The sequence below is a fragment of the Pelmatolapia mariae genome, linkage group LG10_11, assembly GCF_036321145.2.
Source record: "Pelmatolapia mariae isolate MD_Pm_ZW linkage group LG10_11, Pm_UMD_F_2, whole genome shotgun sequence".
NCBI lineage: Eukaryota > Metazoa > Chordata > Actinopteri > Cichliformes > Cichlidae > Pelmatolapia > Pelmatolapia mariae.
In genome coordinates, this window is record NC_086236.1 from 15786122 (window position 1) to 15795267 (window position 9146).

Sequence of the window (9146 nt, forward strand, 5' to 3'; positions counted from 1 at the left end):
CTTCCATTTTGTCCCCACCTGTGGACTTCACATTTATTTTTCATGAACATTTAATGGCTTTCCTAAGCCCTTAAATTGTTTTATAGATACTAAATTCCACTGCAGAAAAGGTCACGAAAGAGGTTTTGTGCAACTTAAATTGTGCAATCATCAGTTTTACAGATAGAATAGCCGCTGGGGGGAGTTGATTTTTCTTTAGGGCTACAGAGGACTTTTAATTAGTGCTGTGCTGTAGTTGGCCTCCAGGAAACAAAACCAACCACATTCTTTTATATCCATGTTGCTCCAAGTGCGCAAGTGTATTCACTGAGAATGAATCAGCAGCAGGAGGATACATCCTGAGCACCAATGCTAGCTAAATGCTAAATGTTAAATGCTACCAGTGGTGTTAGCTAAACACAAGTTGGTATTACACGTGTTGTACCATTATTGTTTGATGGTTATCGGTGTTAAAGTGATGTCATCGCATTAGGAGAATTTAGTATGCATGGTCAGAAGTGGAACAGATTGGAAATATTTGCAAAATGTAGCAGCTATCATGACAATCGCAGCCAAATTCACTCACTCTCCATAAGAACTGTGGAGACAGTGCACTAGATGAAAGTTCCCTCATTAGTATTTGTTGCTGGTCATCATCGCTAGGGTACTGAACAGGCTTCAGTTCACTAGGTAGCCCTCTATTTATCAGCCTGACATATTTCAGTCAAAGGTGTCCTTCACTTTCAGAAGCTTAAAGTGGAGAAAGTTTAACCCACCCACTTTGTGTCATAAGCAGTAATTTTGCCCGGCATCACTTGAATGAAGTTTCTGGCTGATTTTCTGTGGTCTCTGGTTGCCACGTTGCTGCAACTCACTTCCTGTGTGGAATTCTTTTAACAGAAAGCCTTAGGAACAGCGCTAGGTTGTGCTGTGACTTCAGCATATTATCTGAATTTGATAAAATGGGGTTAATAACATTTGGAAAGACTAGACGGCATATACCTATTTTCTTTTATTTCATTTCTGTGTTTAGGAACCCCACAAGAAACGTGCGAGCTAGGCTGGCAGGAGTCCTGTGCACATGCTCTCCATCAGCTCAACTGACGACTTTAATGACATAAAAGCATAAAAGATGGGTGAAGCTTCCAGGTCTAAAAAGTGAAGCCAACACGATAGTGTCTCAAACCTGCATTCTTTTATTGGCCAATAGAGGGCGACTTCTCTGGTTTCAAAAACACTTCTAGTTGCATTGAAGTCTATGTGAAAACAGCCGTCCACTTCCGCACTGTGCAACGCTTTCTTTTGACTTTATGGGCTTAATCACTAGTTTCACGTCACATTGAATAAAAAATTAAGTCCATTTTGTACTATGTGGTCTTAGAATGACCACTATGGTCATTCTAATCTAAGAGACAGGAAATAGGATTATCCAGTTGTGTGGACATTGGCCAATAACTCAGTCACAAATCATGCTAGTCAGTGAGCGTGCAGTTTCAAAATGCACACCTGCCACGTGCAAACTCTCAGCTCGCGGCCTCTTAGAAGAAGTTTGGACCATAGGTGCAGCTGAGCAACTTTCATTCTAGTCTGACTCGTCTAAATGCGTGCGTGGTCCATGGTCTTTCATAAGAGTAAAAAATAAAACCATTATGTTTAAAGGCACTCAGTGACAATGCAAATGTGCTGACGTTTAGCCAAAGTAATTTTCACCATCTTACTTTATCGTCTTAGCATGCACGCATCAAGTTTCATGGCAGCTGTTGTACTGCAGGCTTTGCGGAAGTGCGGGATCAACAGAATGACAGACTGACAAACTGACACTGGCATCTCTGGAAACAAGCCACTAGCAGTTAGGAAAAAAGTTTCTGAATGAAGTCAGTGAAGAGGACGTGCAGTACGAGTCCCCCGGCCACCCTCAGGAGTACTCGCAGTGTTAACTGTTCACTATGACTGCCACAGCGTCAAAATTGAAACTGAATTAGTTATTTGTTCCATCGCGTGCCACTCCCTCCACGAAAAGTGACTCTGTATTTTTATGTTAACAAAGCCAGCCAGTGTTGAGTCTCCCGACTCTTCTGCTGTGCCACTCTTTCCTATATCTCCACTTCTTCTTCTTCTTTTTTTTGTCTTTCCTGACTCGTCTGTCCTCTCCACCCTCTCCCTCGGTCAGATCAGACTGTCCTGCATTCCTGACATTCCAGCTGCGTATGTTAGAAATTCCATCTGGCTGCTGTGGGCTCGCACAGTCTCCTCCACTCCTTTTTTTCCATCGCTCTGTTCCTTACCCATCGCCTGTCTCTCTACTCATCTACATCTGGACTGCCCTGGCTGAGGCTTCACTGTCAGGTTTGACCCTCGCCACCCCCTTCTCTTTATTCCTGGCTGCATCATCCAAGAAAGGGAGGCAGACAGAACTGGGGGGTTTTGTCGAAGACCTTGAGACAGGCTTATATACAGATAACACACAGCCTAATACACAAAGGATTGAGTTTATCTGGGACCGTCGATGTGCATTCTCTGCCACAGCAAGGTGGGATAAGAAAAAGGAAAAACACAGTGGAGTTGAATGGGCAGGATGTGAAATAGAAATGAGAAATAGGAATGATGGTTTGTAAACAGGACGGTGTAAATGAACCATGTACAAACCGAGGAACTGCTGACATTTTAACTCTTCAGGAGATTTTCTTATCAGACTTTAGCCCACAATTATGCTAAAGAGAAGAGAAGAGAAGAGAAGAGAAGAGAAGAGAAGAGAAGAGAAGAGAAGTCACATGATATGTGGGTGGGACATTTTGGTGAAGGTGAGGAAGAGAAAACAAAAAAGCATACAGTGCAAAGTTGAGACTAGGTGAGACAGACAGAGACCTCTTACCATGCTTTGAGCCTACTTCTTTGACCTCTACGCTCAGAATGAATGAAGATAAGATTACCCCAATCATTACTGTGACTTTGCTGCAGTTATCTCCACGTTTGGAGAAACAGCGACAGGGGTTTGAATGCTGCTACACCTCAGTGACTGAAAACGGAGGATAATTAAACATTATGCATCTGTTGCATATATCAATTCAGGTGCATTCCTTTGCTGTGGGTGTGGCCCTGCTTGAGAGTGTTTACTGTCCCAGATTGTAGTCTGTAATACAGACTGATCATTTCAGACTGGGAATGGGGACAAAGACAGAGAAAGGGCGGTGGCTTTGGCAGCGCTCTTCATAGAGCAGAGGGCCCGTTCTTACACTCTGCTGATCTCCGTTTGCCGGACTTTAAAGGCTATCTGACTTTAACCCTGAGATCACCACGAATAAGGAGTGTAGGCTGTTTTATTTGCTAACAGGAGTGTCTGAATGCCACTCTGAATTCATGACACTGCCTGGAAATGGTAATGTGCAGCATGAGGCCTGTAAGCCTGTCCTCAGGCAGTCTGTGCCATTTTGTTTTAAAGCGCTGGATCTTTTCTTTCTTTTTTCTTTTTTTGTAAGTGAACCTACATAACACATCCCTTCTTGCCCCATCCTCCCTTTACAAGGCACGCAGTAGGAATGAAGGGTGTAGCCCAAGTTGAGCAAGATGGCTTCACTTCTGCAAATGAAGGCAGCAACACAGCACAGGGGGAGGTTGCTTTTCTTCTTTCTTCTTTTTTTTTTTTTTTGCCTGGATGCAAAGGAAACAACACAGATGAGTTGCTTTTTAACGGACATCCTGTCATTGCCATGTGATTCTCACTGACAGGGCAGCTTATGTCACACTCTGGGTTGCAATGGCACAAATGCAGCTCGTGACACAGTCTATTGCGCATTCCTACCGGCACACTGAACTCTGGCTGCGCAATTATGTAAGACATGCTCCATCGATGTAACAGACACTACAGTAAGCTTTGCCCTCTAACCATTTATCCCATGCATACTTGCACTTTGCTTTTAAGATGTTTTATACAAATGAGGCAGGCTGTAGGGAAACCCTATACATATACATATATATATACACGAGATGAGGAGACTGGAGGGCCTGGGCAGGGAGGCCTACATACGCTTTGTTGCGTCAGCAGCTTAAAGAATGTTATCCTGCTCCTTATAAACATCCAGAGTTACAAAGTCGTGTTTATAAACTCATCTTCCACTTGAAGAATCTTCCCATCTGTGCCAGATGACGGCGGGTGTCACTGCATTTCTGAGAAATGACTCGGCCTCAGTTATCCTGGTTTTCACCTATCCCCTACTTGAGCGCAGGCTTTTTCCTTGGCCTGCTATGAACTCAGCAGATTTTAAAGAGGCTTTGAGTTCTGACACTTTTTAATGTGAAGTTTTAATGCAGACATGTTGCTGTAGCCTCCAAATCCAGCGTTTGATTTGGATGGATGTGCTTTAGTTTTACGCTCATGGCAGTCGTGTTAAACATCAATATTAATAAAAAAAAAAACAACAGCTCTGAACATTTTCACTAAGGCTGTCTGTGTGCTTGTAGAGGCTTTTTTTGCTCTCTTCTGTATTAATGTAGGACTAAAGGTGACTAATTTTTGCACATTTATGCAGTATTACAGCTGCTGGCTGTAAATAAATAAAATAAATGGAAAGCTCTTGCCCACCTATGGAAATTAAATTCTTATGGTGGGATGGCCAAATGTCAGATTTCTAGGGTGCTCATAAATCCTATGAGCTCCCCTGTGTTAGAGGGCCTGCTCGCTCTCTCTCTCTCTCTCTCTCTCTCTCTCTCTCTCTCTCTCACACACACACACACACACACACACACACACACACACACACACACACACACACACACACACACACACACAGGCCTTCACAACCAGAACTCCTAAAACATCAAATCCATGTCCTCCTCAATCTGACGACGCCGATACGCGGAAAAACCGGCCGCAGGGGTGAATTACACTTGAATAAAGTATGAGAAGGACGCTTCCCCATTTGCCATTTCCACGTAAACTGGGTCATCAAGCCGCCACGGGCTAAACCAGGCTGACAGGAGCAAGCATTCAGCCAGCAGAAACACACACACACACACACTGAGTAATACGCCCCACCTTGACCACCAACAGCAGCCGGGTCGCTCCAGCCCGCTCCGGCACATCTTGAACGGTCCGGCGGAGTTCAGGCTGCCTCGCCCACTGCTCGGCGGAGTCCGCCTGGGTGTGTCGCTGTCTGTGGAAAAATTTTGCGTCCGCGCTACGGAAACGTTTGACAGCGTTTAAGTGTGTGGAGCCCTTTTAGTGCAGCAGCAGCAGCAGCAGCGGAGAAGACAGCGCAGGACTTCAGCCCCTTTTACACAACTCCTGCCCCCCCACCTTCTCTCTCTTTCTGTGTCTCTCTGCCTCTCTCTCTCTCTTTCACTCTCACACACACCCAGGCGAGACACACACCCGGCTTCCCACTCCGATCAGCTGGCAGCGTGATGACGTAGGCCTGCACGAGAAACGGACGTCAGAACCCGCACGGATCTGACGTGTACACGCAAGACAAGTGCATGCCGTGAGACAGCAGATTGACCTGTTTATAGTAACTGACGCTAAAACGTCAGGTTTTATTTCCTTGCCTAAAGTAGAAAACACACACATAAGTACTATATATATAGATGCTGTCACACATGCTGTATTACACGACACACTTTCCATTAGATTATTATTACTTATGCATTTACTACTGTTGTTTGTTGAGTGGGCGGATTTCATATGAGAGTGCAGCTAATAGGTTATTGGAAATAGTGCAATGATTAATTAATTGTTTAATGTGTTTAATTACAAACAAAAAGACCCAATAAAGACAGTAAATGACTAAGTCCTCACATTTGATGCTCAAAATCATCACATTTCTTTTTGCACTCAAATATACGACAGTTATTGAAATTCCAGGCAATACATTTTTTCTGGTCTGTGTCTAAGGGTGTAATTCCCTTTTAGAAATAACAATATAATTACTATTTACCTATGAATGCTTAGCAGCGGGTAATGCGTCGTAATGCAAAATTTACAGTGTCAGATGGAGAAACGTTGTTTGGGTTTTCCACCAAATTACCTAGAACTTATGCAGGACTTAAAATTACCTATAGTTTATCTTTCTTTCTTTTTTTTCCTGTAAGAACTGTAAAATGTAATGTAAAATATACTGTTAAATATCATTGCTCTGTAATTTCAGAACAAAATACAGTGAAATTCCATTTAATTCCTAATGGGCTGTGTTATAAAATGCTACCACATTTTTATAAAAAGCATAATTTGATAAGCACTTACCATAAGTTTAAAGTTTTAAAGCTGCAGTTTACCTAAAAACCTTTCTTCCCCCCTGACTGGCAGGAGTGTTGATCCCAGATTTTTTTGGTTTGAGATTCCCAGTTTTTGTGTCTTCTCTTGAATATAGTGGAACCGGAGAGCACATGCCTTGTTCTGCTCAATGCAACAAAAATACATTTAAAAGCAGCGTCTCTTTCCAGAAGCCCGATTACCCCAATAAATCCACAAACCTTGTTGTGCTCAGTTTTAAAGTAGGAACTATTCTCATATTGGAAAAAAAAGATTTAAAAAAAGCTATGCTACACTTCTGCCTCAGTTTAACTCTCTGGAAGAACAGGAATCATGACCCATCAATATATGAACAATTCAGTGTTAGTGCTGATTAAGCAGGATTCCATTTTTGACAGACAACTATTTGCACAAAAGTTGTGCTGTTCTTCTATTAATACGAGTCTGCAAGAGGCCTCCGGAGACATCAGCAGGTCGAGATGAATTAGTTACCCTCTCAGTGCTGACGCACACAGACGCTCACGCAGCAGTGACTCCTTGCTTCTTTCTGTCTCTCTCCTGTGAACCTGGGCTTGTCACTCTGCAGCTTTAAGATTGCTGCAGTTTGAAAAGCTGCTTCCTCACTGTCACCTGACACACTGAGGACACGCAGCAAATCCTCACAAGGCCACCTTCCAATATGTTCTTCCTTTTTCTTGAATGTTTTTTGAACAGCGTTTCCCACAGAATATGAGTAAGGTGTATTAAGATGATTTTGACCCCTGTAAATTCCCAAATTCTTCATGAGTCAAGACCATAGTGACCTACCACTCAGATATGGATTTTTTTGGGAAATGCTAACCACTGTAAAGCTGCAAATCATTGCTAGCTGGTAGTCTGTAACCTTCATTACCTGTAACCTGATTCAGACACAATCTCCCTTTTGGGGATTTGTGTGGGTGGAAATTATTATGATTCAGTATTTTTTATAGCCATACTAAAAGGCAACATTATTTAGGATCAGCATTGGAAACAAAGAAAAGCCAATCCACTGTGCCACTCACAGTGTTGAGTATGCCATAAATAAATTATTTTAGGTAGAAATCCAGGCCAGAGAATAAGCTGTGTCTTATATATTTAACACAGAATAACCCTGTTCAGCATGTAAAATGATCTAAGTGCTCTCTGAAAACTGCTATACATATCTAGAGTGCCTGGGGGAATACCAGTAATGGTAAACTCTCATCTGTAAAACACCTACTGTTACAGGATTTTGATTTATTTGATGCTGAACCTTCAAACAAAATCTAACTTGGCATGTTTGTAAAAGCACTTGAGCTATTGTTGACAGTGGCCTCACAAGCAGATGCCAGTGCACTTACTGCATGTAAAAATCTGTTTGTGTAATTATGTCTGCACCAGATGGAGAAGCACGCGAGTCACATCTTCCTCCACCGCTGCCAGAGTGTAAGCACACCAGAGCAAGACGTGACAGAGGCATGGGTCAAAACGCATAAAATGTAACACAGTCACATGACCTAGAAGTGGAAAATGTAATATTCTGGGTCAAAGGTGGTTCAAGTGTTTCATATGTTTAGCTGTGGAAACTTGATCTCTTTTGTTGTTTTAGCCATGATTTATCAGTTTTGCTTGCTTCTTTATGTAATCCTTTTTGACAGTTCCAACAGTGTCGCTTTGAAAAAGAGGGCTTTAAAAACCTTTCTATCACGTCTCACTCTGAACTTTGTCACTGCTGCATGCATAAATGCTACGTGTCCTCTGTGACTCAGCAGATGGTTTGTCCCTTTTCCTCCTATAGTTCTTGTTGGAAGATCACAGATATGTGGGGGAAATGCAGAACCAGGACAGACCCGCTTGAGATCCAGCACTGAGTCTATTTTTAGCACTGCTGCGTTTAGCGTTTAAGAGCAGACCAAGCATAGCGCCCAAGGGCCAAAATTAGTTACTTGGAAATTAATAGGAAGGTTAAAGTGCATGTAAAACTTAATAATTACGGGAAAAGGCAGATGTGTGTGCAGGACAAGGAACCAGTGGTTGTCGACTCTGTGGAACAGGAAAAGGATGGAAACTCCCTAGAAAATACCACACAGCATGCAGTGGAAGCGCTTTGAAATCCCCATGCAGGAGTGTAAAGGAGGAAAGTTTTACAGATGGCATTCAGTCCCTTTAACATGATTAAAACACTTTTTTTTTTTTTTTTTTCCAGCTTTTTAAAAACTTAAATAATCAGAATGATAAAGATTTTTTTTCTTTTGATTTTGAAAATAGAAACTATTTTTTAAAGATTATGTCACTGCCCAGAGGTTAAAATGTTCATACATCATTGTTTTCTAAAATAACAGCACTAAACAGCACAGACACAGTTAGGGGTTAGCTGCAATGATAAAATGTAATGTCAGTCTTCTATTCACAGCTTGTTTATATTGCCCCCATTGCCCAAAAGACTTAGTGCAAGTACCCAGTTTGGGAAAAGTGGTAAACAATGAAGCATAGAACGAGTGTGTAAAACATAAGGCCTGGGGGCCCAAAATGCGGCCTGGCAAAGACTCCAAAGACTGTGAATTAACAAAGACTTTCTTTTTTTTATAATTACAGGAAAGTCTAATTATATCATTTTGTCTTCAGCTCAAAGCTGTAACACAGATAGTTCAAATAGTTTAGACCAACAGGTTTCATCTGAAGTTTGTGCATGCTGTGAAGATTCATTTCACAGGACAACAGGATGTATGCGTCTGAGCATTTCTATTTAAACTAGACTGATTTGTATTCTGTCAACCAGACAGAAATAAAAGTTTATAACCTTCTCAACGAAAGACAGAGAAAATTCCCCTGTAAAAAAATGGAAAAATTAGAAAATCATATGTAATAGAGGTGCTCGTAGCTCTTTCAGTGTTTTATTTTTACCTGTTTGCTGAACAGTACA